Raw genomic sequence first — 15,260 nt, 5'->3', positions numbered from 1 at the left:
GAGTTTGTAGACTTGGCGCTCAGGCCGACTCTCCCGGAGTTGGGTCGAGCGCGCCGGGCCAATGAGCGCGCCCCGCGGAGGGCTCGGCTCCCCCCCCGCGCGCTGATTGGTCCCGCGGCCCGCGAGGCAGGGCTGACCGGCCGGGGCGGCAGGCGCAGGCGAGTGCCCGGCGCGAGTGGGAGTGGCGCGCGCGCCCCCCGCCGACCCCCGCCCCTCCCCGCCGCGTTCCGTCTCTCCCTCCTCCTCCCTCCCTCCCTCGCTCCCTCCGCGCACTCCCCGGCTCCGGCCGCGCGCTGCCGGGGCTCCGCATTGCACACTCTGGGGGCGCCGCAGTGTTCGTGGGATGGGGCAGCGGGCTGCCGCTGGCGGCCGGAATCCGCGCGCAGCCCGGGTGAGTAGAGGCGGGCTTCCCGGGAGAGCACAAAAGGAGACTGGGTTGGTGCCAGCGGCCCTAACTAATGCGGGTTCTGGGCCATTCAGGCAGTGGGCTTAGTCCCCGGAACTATCCAGTGCTAAGACACCCGCCCCCGCCCCTTCCCGGGGCCAGCGGAGCTGGGGTCCTCGCCTCCGCATCCCGCTCCGGTGCTCTGTCCCCGAGTGGGAAGCCGGTACTGAGCGCAGCCTGGGCAGGTCTAGAGGGGCGTGTGTGTGCGTGTGTGTAGTGCTGGCTCACAGGGGGTGGGATGGAAATGTCAGGCGCTGCCAAGTTAAACGCTGGAGGAATCTTTCCCAAGAGTAATTCAGCACCTTCTCAGGACCAAGTGTACGTCCACCAGGAACTCCAGCCGGAGGGAGTTACTGGGAGGCGGAGTGGCGGCGCCCCACATGTTGCTGCGGGGGGTGGGGTGGGGGTGCCGATGGCCTGGCTGCGCCCACCCGGGGCCGCTGCCCCAGATGCGGTAAGCTGGGGCTCCTCCAGCCGTTGCGGGAATTCTGCAGGCCCTCCGACCACCCACCCGGGCGACTCGGCGAAGGGGCAGTCCACCCACCGAGCTAGGGCTTCGCCAGGGCTTGACTTGGCGTTGTGTTTTTCTCTCTGGTAACAGCAGTTCAGTTGATTTACATTTGGCTAAACAGTCAATTTTAGCCTAAAGCTCTCTATCTGTGGGTCTGTCTGACCCATTCTGACCCCCACCACAGTCTCATTAGCTCTCCTCCCCTCCCCACTCCCCACCCCAGGCATCTACCCCTCTCCTCACTTCGCGGTACAAAACTTGATGTTTCTACGTGATGGTATCTGGCGTGGTCTCAGGTATCTTAAGTGTCACAATCATTTGCCATTTCCTAGGGTACTACGAGGGCTCTTAAAATTTTGGCGGGGGGGGTGTTGAGCGGGCAGCAGATCTTTGGTAGCGATTTGTTGGTAGAATAGCATTGACCTCCCAGAGCATACGACAAAAAGAATGTTAAGCTTCTCCATCCGGTAACCTACCCAAAGTGTGACCTCCAAAATTCAATTTTCTTTGTGGGAGACTAGGGAGTTTAGATTCTCCAAGAAGCTTATTTCTTGTTAAATTGAACTATGGTGACATACACTCTGTTCTGCTCTGCTCTGGCCAGCCATTGCAGATGCCATGATATTATTAGAGCAATTCCCTTAAAGCCATTACATTTTCCTTCGAGTGAGAGGACTCAAGATAGCTGCTTAAAATTTTGGATCTGCACCTTATTTCTCTAGAAGACATTAATGGTTCCTGTATATGTGCTCACGTGAACCAAGTTTGCAAAAGATATTTGTGCAATCGTCCATGAAATGGCTTAATGGACATTTATGTTAAACCCATTTAAATGTAAAACATCTATCTGTTTTCAATTTTAGTTTCCACCTTGACCAAAGGCACCAGACTGAAACAGGACTCAAAAGAGGCTTCCTTGTTTAAACAGAGGTTTTATCGAACTCTAGTCCTCAGAGCACACAGTAAGCTTTCCGAGCTTGTAGGTACACAAAGGCTGTTAAAAATTGTGAATTGGTTCTTTGGGTTAAAAATATCAGAAATGCTTCCAGACCAAAAAAAGGCAGATAGGATTCGTGGGTCTGTATTTTGAAGCTGTTGACAGTCTTTTTAAGATGAATGTTTATATTACAGAATGCATAAATGGGGCTGATTACGGGCAAATAATGTCAAGTAAAAAACCACACCGTATGTTGTATCATGTTATACAGTTTACACGGCACATTGAGATCTGCTATTAGAGTGTCTGTGAGGAAGTCATATTTTTGTCACCCCCATTTTACAGGTAGATAGCTGAGGCTCTCAGAGATTATGATTTTTCCAAGGTGAATAGTAGAGTTCAAGTTTTTTTCTATTTGCTTACTTCCATTGCTCCCTCCCTTCCTCCCTTCTTTCATGTGGGCTACCTCTTCAGTGTTTTCCTACTTCTAATTTTTACTATTTTTAGTATTTTTTTTTTTTTTTTTTTACTTTTTACTATTCAACCTGTGGCTTCAGGACCATTATGTACCATTCCCAAAAAGGTTTGCTCTCTGCTGAATATCATTTAACTCCCACTAAGATGTAGGCTGATAAGGATTTAAGGAGAAAGCTAATATTTTTAAGGAACTATCCTTTTCAAAGTGGCATATTATTTTTGTTAATGAATTGTTAAATATATAAGTAATCAAAACCCTAAAGAATGATGTCCAAATGGTAGTGTTTCAGGAAAAATCAAGGGACTGGTAGTGACAGAGATGTTTGTAACAGTGACAGAAATATGTAAGTCTCCCACTTTATAAGCAGAAGCTCCTCATAAACTCTATAGACAATTACAAGGAAGCCCTAATAAATGATCATTTCATTAGTGCTGTCCTTATGTTAAAAAGAACTGACAAAACAGATTACTTAAATAAACCCAGAACCACTCAGGAAAAAAAACCAAACACCCATTTATCAAAAGTCCTGAAATCCTCATTAACTAGTGTACAAATGCAACAGAAGATATTGATTAGAGAGAAATCCTGTTTTTACTTGCATAGTTAGCAATAAGGAGCATACAGATCTCTATCTATCTGTCTGTCTGATTATTTATTAAATACCCATCATTTGCAAATCTTTTCTTGGGAGATTATTGCTCACAATATTTATTTGTGACATTGCATAATATTTGTTAAGATAAATAGAATTAGTTTTGTTTGCCTTAATGTAGGTAAGTATTGAGTTTACTAGTAATATGTCCTAGTTAAGTATGTGGGCTTTGGAAGCAAGTCTTGGCTTCACATACTAACTGTGGGACCTCAGAAAGTGATTGAATCTCTGTGGTTCAGAGAGGCACATAAGAAAATATGTAAGTTTTCTTATGTGTAAAGCATGTGTAGTAATGACACCTACCTCATGCAGTTTTTCAGTTTATCCATATGGCAATATTCAGTGAGCATCTACTAAATGCCAGCACTGCTGTAGGTGCTAAGGATACATGGACAAACTCCTTGCCAATGATGTTTACAGTCTAGTAGTGCCTGAGAATTAATGACACGATGCATGTCAAACGCTTAGCATGGAACATGACACCCGGTAAATGCCCCATGATTGTTAGCTGTTGGTATCATGTGTTCATTCTGGAAATGTTCGCTGAGTGCCTTGCAGATGCAATGCAGATTGGACCACATAATGAGGAATATATATTTATATATTTCAATTCAATTCAATATGATATTATAATAGGAGAGAGGACTCCAAAGAAAGTACATAATCAGTTCTCTGAAAGATAATTCAATGCAGACATGAAAGAGGAAAAAATGGAAATAAATATTTAAGAAATTAAATTACCCAGAGAAAAGTGGGGAGTATATGAATTTCCTTATGGGAACTTATGATGAAAAAATAAAGGTCTTGTATTCAAGCTATTTGAAACACTGATTACATAGGAAAAAAATAAAAAGAGCTCTTACTTAGATATATGTAATGAAAAAGAAATTTTTGAAGGGTCAGATTACTGAATCAAGCTTGCAAAGGGCGACAGATCCCAGGCACACAAAAATGAGATAGCCAAAAATGAATTTGAAAAAAATCCTTGCAGTGGATTCCTAACACAATAGCAAAGGACTCTTAAATACTGTGAAATGAGAGTTGTAGAAGCACCTGGCTTACATCATACCAAGCATATACTCAGAGATAAAATAAAGAATATGGGGTAAATGAATTCCTTGCTTCACCTTTTGCTGAGTAATATTCTTACACCCAGGTTTTCTCAAGCAATAATCACATTGGAGGAAATAGAACAAATGATAAGTACTCAGGATATTGCAGATCTAATCCACAGACTAAACACAGAGAAATCACTAAGACCAGGTGGCCATTACCCAAGTGTGTTGAAGAAACTTAGTGTGTAAGTGACAGCTCTCTGGGGCATTGGCTGGTATCCTTAGGGTTCCTGTCAGGAAAAGGGTTTCAGGGAGGACCCTGAAGCCATCAAACCAGATCCGTGTCTCCATGGACAATTGGGAGATGGGTATTCAAAGCCAACATGGATGGCAGCAAATGCAACATATTTTATAGAAAGGGGGAATAATGGATTCAAGTTAAAGGAGGAAATATGTTTGTGACTACAGTGTTGCAGAAAATATGATATTTTTAAACTTTTAAAAAGCCTAGCCAGATTTCAAATCCCAGTTCCCTCCCTATTCATGACCTTTTTATTTGGCCAAGAAGCAAGAAACAAAGAGTGAAGATAAATAGACACTCCTCTGAGTGGACAAATAGACTCTTCCAGGAAGTAGTTTGGGAATGATTTTATTTAAACTTTTATAAATGTTCACAGATGGCATGCAGTTCTTATGAGTAAGAAAAAATCAAGCTGATAAACTTGAACCATAGGATTAACTTAAAAGACAACCTAAATGGGAAGAAAAATAATAGAAGATTAAAGGCAAAATAGAAGATTGAAGATAAGTGTACTCAGGAAAAGCAATCCCAAGTACATTTATAGGAGATGGTTTTAAATTCTATTCCTATCAGCAGTCAACAAAGCTGGATAATATTCTCTTAGCCCTCTAAAGAAAAGTGTGTCCACCAAGTTAAAGTCATTATTAAGAGAAGAGTAGGTTAGGGCGCCTGGGTGGCTCAGTTGGTTAAGCGACTGCCTTCGGCTCAGGTCATGATCCTGGAGTCCCAGGATCGAGTCCCGCATCGGGCTCCCTGCTCGGCAGGGAGTCTGCTTCTCCCTCTGACCCTCCCCCCTCTCATGTGCTCTCTCTCATTCTCTCTCTCTCAAATAAATAGAATCTTAAAAAAAAAAAAAAAAGAGAGAGAAGAGTAGGTTATAAAACTCTGTTACTGTGATACCATTTTTTGAAAATGTGTTGAGTAAGTTTACATAAATCCTCTCTACTTATCTGTTCATTGATCTAGACAGAAAGCAGTGTATCACCATATTAACAGTGACTATCTCTGGGTAGTATGGGATTGCAAATGTTTTTATTGTCTTCTTTTACGTCAGTGTTTTCTAAATTTTCTACATTGAACATGTATCGCTCTTATAAGAAAAAGTGTTATGAAAATAGGATGGAGTGTTATAACCTCAGATTTCATACTGTTTGACTATAAGAAAGGCTTCTTTGATTATCATATCTATGTCTTCTGGAAATCTGTAGTTGCAAATTTTGCCCTGAGCTCCCTGTATATAAAAGGCAGCATGTGTGAGTACTTGTCTTGTATTTGCTATTAGGAAAAAGTGTGGTTGAAGATGAACACTTGTGCTCTCCTCTAGGTAACGAGAACTGGGAACTTGAAAGAGATTCATTCCATTTTTACCCTATCAGGATAAACAGAACCAAGTTATTGGGAGCATTGCTGACTCCTTTGTGGACTGTAAGCCTCATGAGGGTAGGGACCAAGTCTGTTTCTTTCCCTTTGGACTTCACAACGCTTGCCTTGGTGCCTGGTACATGGCAGTCTCCCAGTAAATACTGGCAGATGTTTTGAATTGAGTGAAATGGATAAAGCTCCAATAGACTCCCAGAGATTTTAAATAAGAAGAGATCCTAAGGTCCCTTTTATCCTTTTAGGTCATATGACTCATTCAAGTCTTAATTTAATTGTGATCTGTAAGTCATCCTGACATTCCTTGTACTGTACAACCCCTGGGCCACAAAAATGGTCTGAGTTGGTTATTGGATCCTCTGGCTTATTCTTGACTTTTGATCCAGATCCTGTCACTTAATTCTATCTCTTCTTTCATTTTTTTCCTGTGTTTTTGGAGTTTGTTTCTTTCATTGGCTCTAGATTTTACCTTTCTCTCAGGCCTGGACTTGGGATCACCACCTTCCTTCCTTGATTTGGACTTCCCAAGTGAGCTCTGCCCCTTCCTGGTAAGCTAGAATCTTTGCAAGAGAGAAATGTATGCCGTGAACTATTAAATGTTCACAATTCAACACAACACCAGATCCCTAGAAGAAACCTGGGAGTCAGTGTTTTTCTTCACCAACATCCTTCAGAGCAAAAAGTTGCTATGGTCAAAATAATAATATATCTGGTTTGTCAGAGTCTTAGTGGAAGAACAGATGAGTTTATCTTGTTATTATATAAAATCTGATATCAATGTTACTCCATGCAACTCTTTTTTAAAAAAAAAATTTTAATTTTATTTATTTATTTATTTAGACAGCATGTGGGGGGAGGGGCAGAGAGAGAGGGAGAGAGAGAAACTTAAGCAGACTCCATGCTGAGCACAGAGCTAAACACCATCTCCATCTCGTGGCCCTGAGATCATGATCTGAGCTGAAACCAAGAGTCAGGCACTCAACCGACTGAGCCACTCAGGTGCCCCACTGCATGCAACTCTTATTATCATTCCTCAAGGAAAATAGACATGAAGGAATCAGATAAGAGCACTCAAATGATCAAGTCAGTGCTCAGAATTGTGAATGAGCACTTGGGGAAGGTGGCTAGTATCTGATGACAGAATATAAAGAAAAGAACACTGCCGGGAAAGATAAAGGCTCAAGGGATAGGACCCTTGTCTATATTTAGTGAAAGTTCCTGTAATGCCTATTAGAAGATCTCCTTAGATTCAACTAATCTGACTGTAGGACTACCACAGATCACGCATGGCACCAGTGTAACCAGAAGACCATAGGATGGGAACCACAGCTTGCACTCAGGGATTCCTTTGTGGGAGTCCTTGTAGCCGCTCATGGAGCACAGCTCAGGCGTAAGGAGATGAGACTAACATTGGACAGGTGTGGGAGTCATCTTGGCCTAGAGGCCTCATGCTCCTTGGAGCTGATAACTTCTTGTAACAACTGCCTAGACAAAGCTTCCAGGACTCCACAGGGATGTGCCCAGTTTTCAGAATCATGGCAGTCAGAGATACCCCAAGTATGATGTCCCCATCAGGTGATTTTGCTCAGCCTACCAATTAGGGGTCAGAGTTACCATAACTAGTAACCTCGTTGACTTTTTTACCCTTATCAGGTTGCTACAAAAGAAGAGCTAGATTGATACTGGAAGTCAAATTCTCACGTACACATTTACACATAGCATGAGCTTGGATTATTTTTCATGAAAGTGGAAAACTAGAGCTAGAAAACATCTGTTGGCATTTGAAAGCAAGGGACTTTGGACAGAAAGTAATAAGCCCAAAGACTGTGTAATACCCCCATCCCCACCCTGCCCTCCCAGCTGCTCAGCCTCATTCTCTCTCCTGCCAAGAGGGCATGCAGGCTAAAATTAAAAATAGGTTCAAGAAACATGTAGGTATATATGTGAGTGATTACCACATAATAGGTTGTCAGGAGAGACAGAAGTACTGGGCACGGAATCTTCATCTTTTGACAGACCTTTCAGAAGCCATAGATGTAAGAGTTCTTAAGCCCAGAATTGTCCTACTGTATCTGCCATGAGAAAGAAAATCAAGATTGTTACCTGAATTATCAAAACAAGTATCGTTAAGCATTCTAAATGATTAACAATATAGTTATTGTGTTTGAGCGGCAGGATTTTGAGTGACCATTTTCAAAAATACATTTCTTAATGTTTTTATTCACAAAAAGCAGGAGAAATAAAGATTGCATTATTCTCATCTCACTTTTTCCTTTTCAGTACTGAATCGTATAATAAGTTAGCAAATGTACACATTATTTAAGTTTCCATCAAGACATCTAGAAATACTAGTTCCTTTATGCCATTAAAGCAATTTAGATAATGTATACACTTACTTGCCCTTATAATAATAGCATTTATTATCCCCTACTTTTTGTTTGTATGGCTTTTCATCTACAGTGCTCTATGTATTTGTGTGGGATTATGTTAATTTTGCATTGGCAGAGAAGCAGAGCCCAGTAAAGGTTAGGGGTCTAGGCTCTCCTGGGTTGTAATTCTGCCCCACCAGTTGCCAACTGTGTGACCTTGGGCAAGTTATTTAGTTTCCTCCAGTTTAACTGGTTGCCATTAACTAGCTGGGTGACCTTTAGCAAGTTAGTCACCCACTGTCTGAATTTCATTTGCTTCAACTATAAAATCAAAGGGCTGCACCAATTAAACTTTAGATTCCCAGGTGAGTAGGAACCTATATATATATATATATATTTGCCATTTAAAATTACCCATTATGGGTGCCTGGGTGGCTCAGTTGGTTAAGCGACTGCCTTCAGCTCAGGTCATGATCCTGGAGTCCCTGGATCGAGTCCCGCATCGGCCTCCCTGCTCGGCAGGGAGTCTGCTTCTCCCTCTGGCCCTCCCCCATCTCATGTGCTCTCTCTCATTCTCTCTCTCTCAAATAAATAAATAAAATCTTTAAAAAAATAAAAAAATAAAAAAATAAAATAAAATTACCCATTAATGCTGATCTAATAAAATAATTTTGGGCAACTGAAAGTGTGGCATGATGTTGGTATTTAGACCAAACTAAATTAACCAGAGTTCTTGGCTTCTAAGAGCTGAGATCTATAATAAATAATTTAAAAGATCTAGCACATATCCCTGGAATTTGTTCTTTTCTTGCTCTGTAGATCTTCACTGTTCTTTGACTTGATTACTCATGCGGAATACATTTAATTTCTTAGAATTTTTCTATCTGGAAGAGGAAAAAAGCTCACTTTCAAGTGTTCTAAAAATGTTACCACTTAAAAATACTGACTTTAATAGAAGTAATATTCTGCATTTACGTAGTATCTTTCCATATAAGATCAAAGGACTGGTAGTAGAAGTACATGGTTTTTCTTTTATGTATAACTTCATAGAAGAATTTTCTTTTATGAAATTCTTTTAATTCATATTCCCAATCACCCACCTGAGTGAATTCCCAGAAACTTTTGCAGCAGTTCTGACTCGTGGTCAGGAATGTCCTTACATCCATTATTTGCCAGTTGACAATCCTTTTCATCCTTCAAGGCCTAGTTCATGTGCACCCTTCCCACAGAAACCTTTTCTCCTGATTCTCCTCTTATCAGTAAAAATTCTACTCTTATGCTTGTTTTTCATACCCACGTGTCTCTTACATTTAGCTCATTATTTTCATAATGTCTCATTACTCTTGAATGCTAGCATAAGCATATTGTCTTACACAGAGTAATCCCTCAATAAATATGTGGACTAGAATTAACACTTTCACAGAGAAAAAGCTGTAAAGATCGGGATGGGGGCATTACAAAAGATTGGTTTAGATGGGAGGGATGGATTGATTTGCTAAATTTACTTGGCTTCACTTCTCTGCCAATGGAAAATTTAGTCTGTGGATGTCCACAAAGAACGAATACCACAAGCGGTGACTGTTCTCTTCAGAGACACTTCCCTACTTTTGTTTCCTAGAAATACCTTCTAGGTATTGAGGTTTATATGGAACAGACTCTAAGCCATTAGTCACCATGACCGAAGACTTGGGAAAGATAGGTGTGCCATCTTCACGAGTGGAAATAAAAAATTGGCTGATCACACTTTCATACTAAGCTGTACTGTGTTTTTTAAAGTGCATAGATCATTTCTGTTCAAAACAACAGAAATATTGAAGGAAGAAAATCATTCTCCTTCCTATCACCCAAATTTATTATTCATATGTAATTTCTTACCACCTCAATAGTATTCTTTGTCTCTAGGTTACATGATGGCTGCCTAACTATGTATATTGCATATGTTCAGTGTGTTTGATCCTTATTCTAATAGAATAAACGAGGGGACAGTATATCAAATGTGCTATATATAGGTAAATATATACAAAATCTTTCTATGCTTTGAAAAACTCTTTTACGAGCCATCTCCCACATGGCTCCCTTCTCATAGAAGAGAGTCACATGCATAGTTAGGGCTGGCACTTTTAAAATGGAGACCTAGACAAGGCAAGATTTAATCTCTAATAGTCAATGTTCTTCTTCCTGTTCCATTGTCATAGATCGGAATCACAGCCAGCTGATTTAAAATGTTGTTTTAAGGAGCACCAGGTGAGATGTGGCAGGATCAACATCTACTCCACCCAGTTCTGAGAAACAATTCTGGGTTCATCTTCCACTATTGCCAGTGTTTTTCTTTGGTATAGCCAAGCCAGGCAAGTGATGATCAACAGGATACAAAAGACATTTTTCCCACCAAAGCTATTTAGAGGTGCAGCTTTCTAAATGAAGGACAATACATAGCATATAATGGAATAGCATTAAAAAAAAAAAAGATACATTTTGTAATGGTACTTTCTTCTCAGCTTGGGAACTATCTGGGAAAGACCTTTGCCAGAAGGGGTAATTTCCAGCTAGGCTGAGAAAACTCAGGAAATGCAGAGTGCTATATAGCACCTAGAGGACATTGCAGGCATGTGGGTAAACTCATCTCCTGTAGCTTCTGGGTCGCTCTGACATGGCAGGAGGGTTTCCGATCTCTCCAGGAGAAACACTGTATTGAATAAGTTTGACCATGGAAGATGGAAAGGAAAAGAGTAAAGAAAAGAAGGAGCTAAAGAACTGAACAATAAGGATAGGATCATCTACTTTATGATCAGTTTGAGAAAACGTTCCCTATCCTGTCTGATTCCAGTCTTACCTGGGGAAGCCCTACAATAAATGTAAGTAAATTTGAGGAGAAACACAAAGCTCTATTTGCCTTAAATTATCTGCTGTGGTCCTGCCGGCCTCCATGAAAGCCACTCCCTGGTAAGTCGTTGTTAAAAGGCTTGGGGTAGGGTGTGGGAAGGACACACTCACTAATGAATGAGTCTGAGCTACACGCATTGGTCAAGTAGACAAGTAGAAGTTGAGGGAATATAAGAGTCTGAGGGGAATGAGACAGAGATTCAGGAGAGGCAAGCATTTTGCAGTGAGGTATGAGTGGAAAGGAAAGATGCTGGGCTCTCTGCTTATTCCCCACTTTTATCTAAACTCCAGTCATGCTATTCTGACTTATCAACCACTAATTACCAGATCTTGGCCAAACAAGTTAACTTTGAATGTCAGTTTCCCCATCTGTAAAATGATTATACAAGATCAGCACTTCTAGAACAGGATCTGCTAGAAGAGACACCAGTTTTGTGGAATGTTGAAGGCAGAAAAAAGTGTGTGATGGTCCAATATGTTTGAGAAACAGTGGGTTGAATAATAATGTATTTCTTTAAGTTGCAAGACTTCAGAACCTTTAGTAACTGAATATCATCCTAATGTCTGAAAGGAGATGTACTACTCAGTGAACCCTAAACCTGGTTGACAATAGCACCCCCTTTGAAGGCACATCTTGAGGGTCAGTGTTCAGTACCACACGAGATACTTGGTTAGCTGATGTCTGAGTTTCTTCTGGGTTTTAAATTCTCTGAATCTACAGTTAGTTTGTCTCTCTTCTGTTTCTTTTCTAGCTAGCTCCTGCCTCTTATCTAGAAGAGTTTGTGTGTTGTGTATAAACCTTTTGATAAAAAATGTACTCTGTTAGAAAATCCCTACATCTACTTTAAGAGAGGAGCACGGCAAGATAGTGTAAACCTGCAAGGTAGGCATTTTCCTCATTACTTTTATATTTTAGACTACATAAAGTCACAGGCAGTCAAAACACAAATAATGACTTTCCCAAACACACCCATACCCCCACCCACACACCCTTAACAAAAATATTGAAACATTTATGCTAATAGAGGGGATGATATTTCAGAAAAGAACAGTTTGCAAAAGACACAGATTTTATTCTGACAGAGGCATTTCTGAGCAAAGCAGTGCAATTAATCACAGAGCTTTAACAGCAAGATGAAAAGACAAATACTCAATGAATACAAAATGGGCACTGCTCTTCCCTTCATCTTCAGGATTACAGAAGATGTTTATCTCACTTTGCCCCACCAAGACCGATCTTTGATTTTTTTTTATTTGGCTCCTGCCAGATTCACCCTTTGCTTGATGAGGACCTGGTAAAGAAGCTGCAGTGTTCTGAGGATGGAGGGGAGGCCCTTATAGATGTTCAGGGGATAACATGGCTAGGTCTGGATTTCGCCTTTTCCTACTGAAATAGCTCCACCTGCAGAGGTGGTAGGGGGTGGGGGAATACGTGGTGGCCATCTGTAATCTCTTGGGTTGAAAGAAGAACAAGAATTCACACTGGCTGTTTTTCATATTGTAATCATTGCCTTTGTGAATTCTCTAATGTTTGGCTCGTCTGAATCTCTGTAGGTTAGCCTCCAGGTAATTTACAGCAGACAACTTACAGTGGCCTATGAGTTTGGTTTTCTTCAGATGTTTTTTCAAAAAATAATTTATGAGGCAGTGTTAGGATATAAAAGCCAAAATCTGATACCAATTTCACTTTACAATTAAATTTACATGTTCTGCTATTTCTAAGTTTTAGTTATCTGTCCACCACTCTAAATTTTTAAGAATCTTTGTCAAGTGTTCTGTTGCTTGAACTCAAGCTTATCTCTGATGAATCATCAATATTCCCATTTAGTTATTCTTGTCTTGTTAAAAAAAAGTTGGGATTAGCTGTATCCATTTAATTATATTTTTAAACTCTAAATTGAATTTTGACATTTGGTGGACAATTGATAAGTATTTCTTTTCCCAAATGAGAAAAGGTGTATTATAATATTGGCTTAATTTGGAGGGCTCATGGTTCCTCACCTTGAGTTGTCTTGGCAAGGATTCCAAACCACGCTGTGCTCCAGTTTTTGAATTCAACTCTCATTTTTTTAGAGGCCACCTTTCCTGTTCCCTTAAACTTATGCATGGTGCCTTAGTTCACTCATCGTAAGCCCTGGCACAGAGTAGATAGATACTCACTAGATGTTTGATGAGCAGAGATTCTCCCTACTCAGTCAGTGCTTGCCAAATAAATGTACAGATCAGCGCATGAACAGTGCTCCCTATAATTGTCACCACTGTCTTGCCAGTCATGTAATCATTACCTGACATACAACCCTATGTTTCTTAACAGTTGGAAGTACATTTTTATAACCTGCAAATAGGATGCTAGTGTCTAATGTTTATTTTCCGTTTTTTAAAAAAATACACAGATAAAAGAATTCTACTTAGAAGTTCTTGTACAAAATAGAAGAGATGTATCTGAACGATTGGTTCTGTACTGCAGCAGCTCAGTGAACTTTGGAAGAGATGAGGGTCCCTTCACGAAGGGATGAACCTATGGGCCTGAACCTAAGTGCCATAAAAACACTAGGTAGGATTTGTTTTGACGTGTTATGGCATTCCCCTTTTGGGACACTCGATCATTTTATGGATGAAGGATTTCCATAAAGCTTTCTGCATAATCTTCAAATTATCTTTTTTTTATAAAGATTTTATTTATTTATTTGAGAGAGAATGAGATAGAGAGAGAGAGCATGAGGGGGGGAGGGTCAGAGGGAGAAGCAGACTCCCTGCTGAGCAAGGAGCCCGATGTGGGACTCGATCCTGGGACTCCAGGATCATGACCTGAGCCAAAGGCAGTCGCTTAACCAACTGAGCCACCCAGGTGCCCCAATCTTCAAATTATCTTATGTGAAAAAGAATCTAGTGTGTAGTTGGTCTATAGTTGATTGTTGACGTTTTATAGGCAACGCTCTCGACGTGTAGAAAGATTGAACCGTTTCTGAGACTTATTGACTAGTACGTCTCCCTTGTTAAAGTCTAGTTGCGTGGGAGATAACAGGGTGCACATGGTGGGGGAAGGGGAAAGGCTCTTTCTTTCTCTGTTGTACTGACCCAGTTTTGTAATTCCCTAACAGTTTGTCTCGGTCATCACCATTCTCATTGCTTGGCAGTGTTGTTGATTTATTAAAAGCACTTGTCCATTTTAATAACCAACCTAATGGCAAAAAAACCAAAACCAAAACCAAAAAAAACCACAACCCAAATGGCTTGTTTTGGGGCTTGGCATTGAAATTTTATTTGCTGTAATTTCCCCAATAAATGACAGCATTGAGGTTTCCTCTTCCCATCTTTTTTGAGCAGGTAGTTGTATCTGTTTTTTGGCAGCACTTAAGAAGCTGTCTCTTATTGGTGATTTTGAGAATTGTTCATACTTGAATAGAGATTATGAGCTTAAGTTTAAATAGCTTTGAAATCTTTTAAAAATTGTTACATCTTTTAATATTGCATCACCACTGTCTACATTTAACATGTCCAACAATTTGAATGACCTAATATTTTACATTTGCCAATGTAAACATAGCAGTAATCAGGCAGCAAGTACTTTTCTCTGGGCCCTATCCAGGGATATAAAAAGGAACAGTAAGACATGGCAACCGTCCTTATGGGACTTGTAATAGGCTTCTCTTTTTCTCTTTAAATATTTGAGGATCAGCTTGTGTCAGTCACAGTTCAAGGTGGAAACACAATGGCGAATGAAACAGGCAAAAGTCTCCGGGGAGAAAGCAGTGAATAAGGCTCACATAATCCCTGGCCCCTTAGAGCCTGCAGTCTACAAGGGTGGAGGCAGAAAATAAGGAAATAAATAAGAAAATATGCAGTATGTTAGATGGTCATAAAAGCTATGGAGAAACTAAAGTGGGGAAGAGGGAATGTCTGAGGTGGACAGGAGGCAGTTGGTAACTTTAAATATGATGGTCATAGGAGACCCCATGGTGAAAGTTTCACATGAGCACTGGGACCAGGGAAGGGAGAGAGCCTTGGGGACCTCTGCAGGAAGAGCCTTCCAGGCAGAAATGCAAAGGTGCTGCAGGAACATCATGCCTCAATCTCAAAGCAGCAAGAAGACCAGTGTCAGGAGTGAAGTAAGCCAGAGGGAGAGTAGTAAAATGTCAAAAGCGTAAGGTGTCAGACCATCCATAATGCAGAGCCTTAGAGGTTATTGAAAGATATTCCTTCCTTTTCTTTCTTTCTTTCTTTCTTTCTTTCTTTCTTTCTTTCTTTCTTT

General features: G+C 40.8%; 1 protein-coding gene across 1 annotated transcript in view; it reads left to right on the top strand.

Moving 5' to 3' along the window:
- The first annotated feature begins 269 nt into the window (after positions 1–269).
- The window catches only part of LYPD6 (LY6/PLAUR domain containing 6), a 120,756-nt gene continuing 105,765 nt past the window's right edge, over positions 270–15,260 (top strand). The window contains exon 1 of the mRNA XM_035008069.1: positions 270–391. The gene's annotated coding sequence lies outside the window, so the exon portion shown is untranslated. The remainder of the gene's footprint in view (positions 392–15,260) is intronic.

The sequence above is a fragment of the Mirounga leonina genome, unplaced genomic scaffold (assembly GCF_011800145.1).
Source record: "Mirounga leonina isolate KUSES-001 unplaced genomic scaffold, KU_Mleo_1.0 Mir_151, whole genome shotgun sequence".
NCBI lineage: Eukaryota > Metazoa > Chordata > Mammalia > Carnivora > Phocidae > Mirounga > Mirounga leonina.
The sequence above is the reverse complement of the archived record's forward strand: the minus strand, read 5'-3'. Positions and strand labels throughout refer to the sequence as shown.